This window comes from Hippopotamus amphibius, chromosome 3, assembly GCF_030028045.1.
Source record: "Hippopotamus amphibius kiboko isolate mHipAmp2 chromosome 3, mHipAmp2.hap2, whole genome shotgun sequence".
Classification (NCBI taxonomy): domain Eukaryota; kingdom Metazoa; phylum Chordata; class Mammalia; order Artiodactyla; family Hippopotamidae; genus Hippopotamus; species Hippopotamus amphibius.
The window spans coordinates 197,080,627-197,091,694 of NC_080188.1; positions in this window are offsets into that span (position 1 = coordinate 197,080,627).

Consider the following 11,068-nt stretch of genomic DNA (forward strand, 5'->3'; position numbering starts at 1 on the left):
ATGAAATGCATGTGTGGCGAGTTAATCCACACAACGCATGTGTCTAATGGGCTAAAGTAAATTGTGATATTTAATCCATTTGTCTAGATCAAGATGCAGTTCTGTGTGATTTGGCAAAATTATGGGGGAAATGGAAAACAGAATAGAAAAGAAAACCCACCTTTATACCACGATGGGACACTATGTTTTTCTTTCCTCATTCTCTGAGGTTATGTATCAAGCATTCTTCCTACTTTATAATCAGTGTTACTTATTGTTCTCAAAAACCATCCTAATGTACAGCTTATAAGAAATTTATGTCGAAGAGGCTGAACGTGGAGGCCCAGGTCTCGATGAGGAAGAGAGAGCCCTAGGTCATCTGGAAAAGGGTCCTGTTCCCTCTGTGTTACAGTCATGATAATACTAATAAAAACTAATATTGATAACATTGATTAATGGAAGTTTTTATTACTATCTGCCAAGTACTGTGCAAGTATTATTTCATTGAATCCTCATAACCACCACACCTGGCACGTACTTTTATTATTCCCATTTTCCAGATGAAGGATTCTGTTCCAAACCACACAGATAGTGAACGGCCTAGGAGGGTCTGAGCTGGGGAGGCTGGCGGGAGCCTCAGGGGGTCGTGGGTGGTGGGCCTGGGACAGTGACTGACGTGTGTGAGGGCTGTGGGTCTCCACTTAGGAGCTGCCAACCACGGATCAGCCTCTGCGTCTCCGTTTCCTCATCTACAAAGTGGAGATAGTGATACCTTTATCGCGATGTTGTTAAGACAATTCAATTAAAGGGGGTAAGCAAAGCCTGCGACACTTAGGACATACTCGGTAAATAAAAACATCTTCCGTTCATCGAATGCTTATGGTATCCGGACGTTATGCTAAGTACTTTACAAACATTATTCATTTAATCTTCCAATAACTCTACCAGGTAGGTTTTACTATTTCTATTTTATGGTTATATAGCAGCCCTGCCATCAGCTCGCGTGACACAGCCAGTGAGGGGCAGCGGCAAGTGAGCCCTGATCCACGTGGGTTACACGGCCCTGGGTCAGTCCCCGGGGAACAAGGATTTCATGCTCTGTCCCAGGGCTGGGACACCCCTCACCCCTACCCCCAGCCGCTGGAAATCACAAATCAGAATTGAGATTCGAGTTGACAGTCACTATTTGCATAAAGATCTCAGGGTAAGTGTGAATACCTCCTCCCTACTTGCTGCTGGAGACCACGCTCCTTGGGTCCCCAGTGGTTCTGCAGGTCTGCAGACGGAAGCATCGCTGCCTTCGTTCTGGGTGATCTTTCAGGAACCCTTGCTCAGAGAATAACTTTTGAAATTAAAAGACCTACTATACAGTGCAGGGAACAATACTCGATATTTTGTAATAACCTATAAGGGAAAAGAATCTAAAAAATAGTGTGTGTGTGTGTGTGTGTGTGTGTGTGTGTGTGTGTATAACTGAAGCACTTTGCTGTGCACCTGAAACTAACACAACATTGTAAATCAACCATACTTTGATAAAAAATAAAATTTTAAAAAATAATAAAATGAAATTAGAGACAGTATCTTTCTCAGGGCAAAAGGCAGCTCTGCGCACAGGCAGGAGAGGGAATTGGTGTCTCCCTGACGCAGCCGCGGGCAGGCACGCTTGCTGCCCATCAGGAAAGACAGGGCTTCCCCGAGCTTAAGGTCCCTCTCCCGGAACAGAGCCCCTGCTCGCGCAGCTGCTCCCTGGCTGGGGCTCCGGGAACCAGGAAAACAACGGCTGCTTGGGGGCTTGCTGGTGCTGTGGTGTGTATAACACTGGCCTTCACCCCTCACCAGGAGTCACGACACTGCTGCCTGTCAGACCCGTCACAGTTGTTGACCACCTTCTCTGCATAACCCCCCCCACACACACCAGACGTGTAAGCTCAGTGGGAGCCAGGTCCTGTTCACTCCGGCATCGGCAGCATCTAAACAGCCGGTGCTCCATAAATACTTGTTAAATGGATAGAAAGAGTAACATATTCACATTGACTCACTTAAAACTCATCAACGACCCAGTGACCAACCGCAAAACTAGATCTGTAGACGTCCGTACAACCAAGCCCATTTTACATTAGACTGTTTTTGAGTTTTTGTATTACTTCTAAAATCCACATTCTAATGAATAGACCAAAAAAATCATGCAAGAGTATGGAATTCTTACCATATGACTCTTTATTTCAGAACTTAAGCGCAATGTAAATACACTTAACACTACTAAATTGTATCCTTAGAATTGGTTAAGATGGCAACTTTTGTGTTATGTGCTTTTTACCACCATTAAACATTTAAATTTTTATTTAAAAAAAGAACTTGGACACCCCCCAGGAAGCAAACCTCTTTAGTATCTCCCGCTGCCCACAGAATCGAGCTGACGTTGCCTGGCGCTCTCCTCACATACACCCCACCCTCCGGGACCCCTCAGCCTTTACAACAAGGAATCAGGAAGCTCTGGCTTCTCAAGAGCACTCCCTGGATCCCCCTTAAGCTTAAACCCTTTCCCCTATTTTTCCACTGGTCACCGTGATCAGAATGTACCAGGTCTCATACTGGTCTCCGTGAGGAATGTGGACTACGGGAGATATGCAAGATATAAAATATGAAATAAGGAAACTACTTTGTCAAAATTCACGAAGCAGCAGAGATACGGCTCCCTCTAAGCTGTGTTGTAAAAAGGACCCGTGATCACAGGTACATCACAAGCTCTGGGACCTGTGCACAGCTTCGTTAGCTGTATCATAACTGGCAGGTGTGCGCCTACGTGGGAAAGGACGCAGGCTGAAAGAGACGTGGAAGGAAGGAAGACAAAGAGAAGGAAGGAGACAGCTCGTAAGAGGACCCGGGGAAGCAGGGCAGCAAGTCAAGGTTGAATATCCTTTTTGTCAGAGGTACACGTTTGCTCACTCTCCTAGATGCTAAAATCAATGGGCCCTTCATAAAAAGGAACAAAATAGTGCCATCTGCAGAGACGTGGATGGACCTGGAGACTGTCACACAGAGTGAAGTAAGTCAGAAAGAGAAAAGCAAATGTATAATATCGCTTATATGTGGAATCTAGAAAAAAGGTACAGACGAACTTACTGGCAAAGCAGAAATAGAGACACAGATGTAGAGAACAAATGTATGGATACCAACGGGGTATGGGGGTTGGGATGAATGCGGAGATTGGGACTGACATATACACACTACCATGTATAAAATAGATAACTAATGAGAACCTACTGTATAGCACAGGGAACTCTACTCTGTGGTGGCCTAAAGGGAAGAAAATCCAAGAAAGAGGGGATATATGTATCACGGATTCACTTTGCTGTATGGTAGAAACCAACACAACATTGTAAAGTAATTATACTCCAATAAAAACTAATTTTAAGTAAATAAATAAATAAAATCGACGGGCCCTTTCAAAAACGCAAAGGTCCAAAGTGGACCCTTTGCTCACTGAGCCTGTATCTCCCTGGCCGCGTGGCCTGGCTCCTCCAGCTGCCTCCAGGGGCAGAGAGCCCTGGACTGGGTACTTATTTTCTCATCTTTCTGGAGGCTGGAAGTCCAAGGTCGAGGTGTCGGCAGCTTTGGTTTCCCCTGAGGCCCCGCTCCTTGGCTCTAGGCAGCCGCCTTCTCTCCGCATCCACACGAGCTTGCCCCTCCGTCTGTGTCTTAACCTCTTCTTCTCATAAGGGCACCAATCATATTGGATTAGGGCCCACCTGTATGACCTCGTTTTCCCTTATTTACCTCTCTAAAGGGCCTGTCTCCAAACACAGCCACACTCTGAGGTGCTGGGGGGCAGGACTCCAGCACACGACGTTGGAGGGACAGTTCAGCCCACCCCTCCCTCCTCAGAGTTACTGAGGGGGCTGAGCGACGGGTCACAGGTCAGCCTGCAGCACCTTCAGAGCCTTCCCTATGAATCTGCTGCAGGTGAGCTTTTTTCTTCCTCTGGACTTATGCTGCAAGCCAAAGAAAAGACAAGAAAAAACTAAATTAAATTAAATTAGAAATAATGTCATAGCTAGATGTAGGTGAATTTACTTCACTGTTTTGACTATTTTCTATTTTCCCTGTTTTGAACTATAATATACGGACCTGGATTCTGCCCTAGAATTTCACCTTTTCACAGTTTCCCCTCCAGACATAGCAGGACTAGATTGTTTCTCTGTACTGAATACAATAAGTGCAAACAGTTCCTGTCATCTGTCTATACAAATGTCCCTGTTTTTCAGTCATCCCTAGACACAAGCAGATAGAAGCCCGAGTTTCGGGATATTTTGTTTATGGCTCTCTTCTGAAATGATTTGGATATTGAGTGGTTTGTGTAAGAAATACTGTAAAATAAACTTTCTGTCTGAATAAAGTGTTTTGATAGGATAATTTACATTTAGACTTATTAACCATCAAGCCAACTTATTGAGACATGTCATGAAATTGAAGATACATAGATTATATCGTTTGCTATTAGCATTAGAATAGAGTTTAGGAAAGCAGATCCTTTTTTAAAAAACAGTTTATAGTTACTTGTATCATTTAAGGTAGATTTGTGATCAGGTAATGAATTTACCAGTTCACACATATATTTTTACTAGACTTCCTTCCTCTGAGAAGGTGCAGATAAAAGAAAGTGTTGATTTTTTTTCCTCTTCACGTAGCATAAAATATAGACCGATTATTTGAAGGGGTGAGTATACTACCCTCTGTATTTTCTATGATGTAAATTAACTATGCAAAGTACCTAAAGGGATCGTACTGATGTATTTAATGACACTGCATCTTGGGATACAAAGTAATTAAAAGAGGGGAGGAGGGAGGGAAATGAAGTTTGAAATATGCATATAACGTCTTTGTTCCATTTAAGTCATCATGCAAAACAGAGAAAAATAGTTCTATTAATTGTGTTATTGTAATAGACAATCTTAAATTAGTTTTCTCCTTAAATAACTAAGGTGTTTCTGGGACCATTGTAACTTGCAAATTTACTGGGTTGGGGCGGGGGGAGGTGTGTAAAATTTCCAAGAGGCTTGACGTTTCTGCCCTCGGGAAGCCCACCTCCCCGTGGTCTCCTGAACTGCTTTATTTTCCCTCCATCTCACCGTGTAACATCTCCTATGCTGTGTTAGGTGCCCTTCAGACCCACCCTTCCTGAAGGTACCATTAAAGAAGTGAGAGGCTTCAGACTCAGACCCCTTCCCGAATCCCAGCTCCACAGCTAGGTAGCTCTGTGACCTTCGTAAGCTTCCTAGTCCTCAAATGCTCAGTTTCTTCACCTGCAAAATATGACTAACAAAAAATAAAAACAGTAAGTTTTCTCAAAACCACAGAATCCTTTCCTTTCTCGTCTTTAAAAATTTTACTTTAAGTGTACTTTCCCAAAGACCCCAAGGGTTTTGTTCAACCTATCCTCTTTCAATTATTCAAGGGTAGACCATCCCATTATCGACTGTCTAAAATGTGTAACTTCTTCCACCTGCTTTGCTGGTCCTGACCCACCGGCCATCAGGTGCAGAGTAAGAGCAAGTGATGTTAATCTAGGACAGCCTTCAAAGCAGGGAAGCCCTGCGAGCAGGAGCCAGGCTCTCAGGTGTGTTTCACAGATGCTCTCCTCCCTGGAACCAACTGCCCTTCTTCACAAAACGTCAACATTTTTCTTCTTCACCTTCTCAGAACCCATCTTCTCTTCTTACGCCAACCGCACTGTGCAAAAGTCTGCCCATTGGCTCCTGTCTCAAAGTGGATTCCCCTTTTATTAAATCTCTTGCTCGTTTGAAACATCTTGCTTGGGACACGTGTTATCATAAATGTCATCGCCTAGTAAGCACCTCCGACGTAAGAATGACATTAACACGTGATGCAAAAGGTAAATACACAAAAAGAACTGATTTGAGACATCCGTAAGGACCCTTCTTTTCTCTCTGGGCCACTTAAACATTTTTATTTTCACTTTGTATTTACACAGTTGTCAAATGCACCTGGAGGAGCTCCCCAGGTTGCACCTGGAGGACGGAGGAAGCTGCTGGGCTCTGCTCTCACGGCAAGTGGAGAAGCCAGACCCACACAACCCAGCGAGCTGCCACACGGTGACCTGACTCATAGCAACCCTGAGACACTGCGCACGGCGGATGTAAGATAAAGAGCTCGTGTTAAAGAGACCTTAGAGGCTTCCCTGGTGGCAGAGTGGTTAAGAATCCTCCTGCCAATGCAGGGGACACTGGTTCTATCCCTGGTCCAGGAAGATCCCACATTGCCACGGAGCAACTAAGCCCGTGCACCACAACTGCTGAGCCATGTGCCGCAATGCCGCAACTACTGAAGCCCGCGTGCCTAGAGCCTGTGCTCCACAACAAGAGAAGCCACCGCAACAAGCCTGTGCACCTTAACGAAGAGTAGCCCCACTTGCTGCAACCAGAGAAAGCCTGCACGCAGCAGCGAAGACCCAACATGGCCTAAAAATAAATTAATTTTTAAAAAAAAGGAAAGTCACATTTTTTTAAATAAATAAAGAGACCATGATCTTCACCCAAAGGTAAGACCAAATCTCTTTGAAGAGGAGGTTCATAGCAGATGGTGTCTGTAGTGGCAGAAAAGACCCCCACCATCTCAGAATGCTGCTGCCTTCTCACCACTCCAGCTTGGTGTCACGGTCAAAGAAAACTGACTTCTTACTGCATTTTAAATACTCAGGTGTGTACACCTTATTGTCCAAGTAACATAGGCCTACTTACATGCCCAGGAAAGGCTTGCCCATATTTTGCAGTAACTATCAATGGAGTATGACCTTTAAAAACTGGGAATCACTACATTGTACACCTGTAACATATGATATTATACATCAACTGTACTTCAATAAAAAATATATAGATATCTGAGAAGATAATGGCTTTGGCTTAGGGGGGAAGAAAAATAAGTCTTAAAGTAGGCTCTCTGTGTTCATCTCTAAGAAGGATGCTGTTGTCTGTATCTTCTGTATCATTGGAGAAAGAAGTCCTTCCACACAGGAGCAAGTTTGTCTGAAGTTTGCTCTGAGCTGGTGAGTGAGGTCGGGGAGGCTCCCCTGAGCTGTAGCCTTTCACTCGCACCATAGGGAGGCACTCAGTATAAGGGCTGAGTCATCAAACCACACAATTGCTTTAAAAGTGAGCTTGCGGCAGCACCCTCAGGCGCATGTAGCAGTCCAAGGCGACACACCTGTGGGTGATGCGGTCACCATGGGAACAGGCCGGGGCTGGAAGGAGCCTGAGTCATCATCTCAAGTCCATATCTGAAAAACGGTTGAGCTTAGATAAGCCTCTCCTCTGAAATGGTAGAATCAGGGAAGTTGCCCTCTAGCTGACACTGATGTTTTAAGTGAAGCGCAATGACCTTCGGGAAAATAAGTTAGACTACAGGGAAGAAAGGAGCTGTGTAAACCCAGGGTTCTACCCCAACTAGCCAGTGTATACTGATGTTATCAGACACAGGCTAGGTAATCATGCCCCTAGCACCACCCAGGATACTTTATGAAAAGTATTCTACAGATTCCTTCAAACTCAAGATAGGTTGAAATGACCTTGAAAGGGTCTCAACAGCGATTTAGTGAGGGATAGATTAAATTGCAACACTTATGAAAGAATCATAAATTCCAGCTGCCCAGTAGGAACCATGCTCTAAATTCTCCATCAAACAGGGAATTTCCAAACCGAGAGGGGAACAGAAAGGGAATTCAGTATAAATATGATTAGTTTGTAGCTCTTGATGTGATGCTCCTAAGTTGGCACACTGATGTATTTAAAAAACCCTCAAAAGGCCCAGGACTTTTGAGGGTTTGAGGGAGCAGTCAGAGCTATTACATCACCCACATTTGATCCAATATGGCAGGAGGAGAACTGACCATCCAAATGGTGCTTTGGGATATACTGTGAATGAGACAGTAAAATCCAACCTGGCCTAGCGCACAACTGGGCAGTCTTTCAGCAGAAAGGGATGCTGAGTTGCTGACCAGGTGTTGGGAGGTAGAGGGGGTTCAAGTAGGGAAAGCAACAAGCCTTTGGAAGCTCCCTCTGTTCAGAAATCCCTTCCTAATTCAGGTTTCATTTGCAATAAACGTTCTCCTCTGTTTTTTTTCTTTTCTTTCTTTTGGCTATGCCAGGCGGCATGTGAGATCTTAGTTCCCTGACCAGGGATCGAACCCGTGCCCCCTGCATTGGAAGCTCAGTCTTAACCACTGGACCGCCAGGGAAGACCCAGTGCTCCTTTTAAAATACAAATATTCCTTGAGAGGAAGTTCCTTCGATCAGCTCAGTTTCTGGCTTGGTATAGGTGGATCTCAAACTGAGAGGAGTTTTGCTCAGGGACAGGTCAGATGAGGGGAGAATGATGGTTTGGAATATGCATCCCTTTGGAGGCAGCGAGACGGAAGGGCTGTGAAGCAGGAGGACTGTGGACAGCCGAGGGCTCCGAGGAGCCTGGGGCAGGGCGGATGGAGGGGTTTCAAGCCCCGGGAGGCGCACGTGACCAGCGGGCAGGGTTTCCCAGCACAGCCGGCCTGGGGCCACGGAGAAGCCTTTCCTGTGAGTCCTCAGTCTCCAGCGGGGAGGGATGCTGACTCCTGTGAGTCCCTCCCATTTCTTCTGTCTGCCTCACCCTAGAACACTGCTGGGTAGGCTGATTCAGATTGGCTTCCACCACTCTGATGGGTGTTTTTTAAGAACAAACGACTGAATTTCCTTGTGAACCAAAGTTGGTGCCCAAATCTGGATGATGCTAGAAATTTACAACGATAAGCAAGAGTCCCACAGGTGAGTATGTTCTTGTAACCTCCTCTGTCAAACAAGAGTAAGCTGCTTTTTTTTTAAGAAATAAGTCTCAACGCCTAGCAATGTAATGTTCTTGGAAAAGTAATGTTGTCCTCTGCAGAATAAAATGCAAAATGATTTTAGTAGCAATCTAGACCCTTTTGCGGAGGTTTAAGAAGAGGGGAGCAGTAGAACAGATTAGTCCCAGCCAGGCAGACCCCTCGGGTAATATGCACTGTCTTGTGTAATCTCCATGGCAGCCTGAGACATTGCTATCAGCGCGCCCATTTTTTTAAAAATGCGAATAACATTTTAATCAACCAGTGGTTATTTAGGCCACCTCAATTTCAGTTTCCCAACATAAAGTAACACACTTGATCTACACACAAGCCACACAAAATAAAATCTTCATTTCAACACATTTATACAACAGGATAATTATTTACTTACGTTCCGCAGGAGTGTAGTTATTATGTGTTCAGATACAGCTTTCCAATCCTGTGAAAAGCTTATTTTTGAATGTGTGCTTTCTTCTTTGTCTCTCTTTTGTTTGATTAATTTTTATTGGCGTATATGTGTGTGTGTGGCTGATTCACTTTGCTGCACAGCAGAAACTAGCATAACATTGTGAGTTACATCCACTGTGTAGACCCAGAAACTGAAGCAGGAAGAATAACTGCACCAGGTACCACAGCCAGTAAATGCTGAAGCCAGAATTCACATACAGTGTGAGACTTTCCATAAAGGGCTTGATAGGAAGTATTTTCAGCCGCTGCAGGACGTACAGTCTGTCTCACAACTATCTGAGTCTTTCACGGCAGTGGCAAGGCAGCCAGGGAGGACAGGTAAACAAAAAGGCACGACTGTGTCAATAAAGCTTTGTTTACAAAAACAGGCAAGCAGAGGACTGGATTTGGTCCCTGTGGCCCTGGAGTGCCAATCCTCGCTCTTAACCATCCTTACACGGTGTTGCCTTTTGGTATACTTCGCTTCATTCTGGAAAAACTGAAAGTCTTTGTTGCTTCTGTACCTTGGTTGCTACTTAGCACCACTGACCTTGTTATTCTGCTAAGTAGCCCAGGATACACTGGAAATGCATCAATCCCTTTTATAAAAGCTTGGATTTTAGCAATTGCTGCCTTTTGAAGTATCTGTTGGACGTCCCGTGACGGAAAGAGAGGCTGTATCTTATGCCCGTGCAGTCCTCCAGGACGCTTGATGTGCAAGAAAACTCTCTGTTGGCTCGAAAGCCTGCCCCACAGAGGGCATCCAGCCTGGTGGTGAGGGTCTTGTTTCCAAAGATCAAGCGGCAGTGTCATACAGCTTGATGATCCAGGACAGATGTGGGGATAAAGCCTAAGCTGAAAATATTCCTGGGGAACTTACACTAAGATCAGAGGCATTTCCACCAGGCGTGTGGCAAGCTGGAGTTTGGAAAATGTGCTCTGCCTCGGAGGCGTTCCCTGTCCCACTGAGCCCCCCACCTTTGACCCTTACAGCTGCAGCGGGAGGAGGTCAGATTCGCTAGTGGTGTTGACCTCATTGTCAAGGGAAGCAAAGTCGCTAGGGTTGCAGTCTCCTTCCTTAACCTGACGGAAGGGAAAGGGCTTCTGCAAAACATCACGAAGCTGACCCCCACGTGCCTCTGGCAATTTGGCCTTGTCTTTATACCTCTGTTCGTCACTACCTCTTCTCTGAAGGTGGCTGCGTTCATTTTGCTGGGGTGCTGCATATATGCCAACGACCCGGAGAAACCAGCCATTAACCGTTAACTGTTCTTACGGACAAACCAGCAAAGACGTGGGCCAATCAGCTTCCCAATTTATCAATCCCTAAGTCGCAGCATTAGTACTTAAGCACTGCAGCTAGGTTGGCAGTTTTCTTTTTCATATTCTATTTCTCTCTCTCTCTCTCTCCCTCTCCTCCTCTTTCTCTCTTATTCACTACTTGGTTACCTTGTTTCTATAGCTACTAATAGCAGAGCTACCCTCGGAACTATAATGGAGTTTGTCTCTTTCATTCTTATTTTAAAGAAAATAGAAAATTGAGTCCTTTAAAACTTAGTGAATTCCTGCTTTTTAATTGCCCTGCTTCTGATGGGAAATCTACTTTACCATACCTGATTTTATATCATTTGAAATGGGGCTGCCATCTTACACGCATTTAGATGATGGGACAGATAAAGTTCTCTTTTCTTGAACTGAATTCTGAAGAATAAACAATTATCCTCATTTCCAATAGGCAGTGGTAGATAATAAAATCCACCTGTATTGGTACGAATC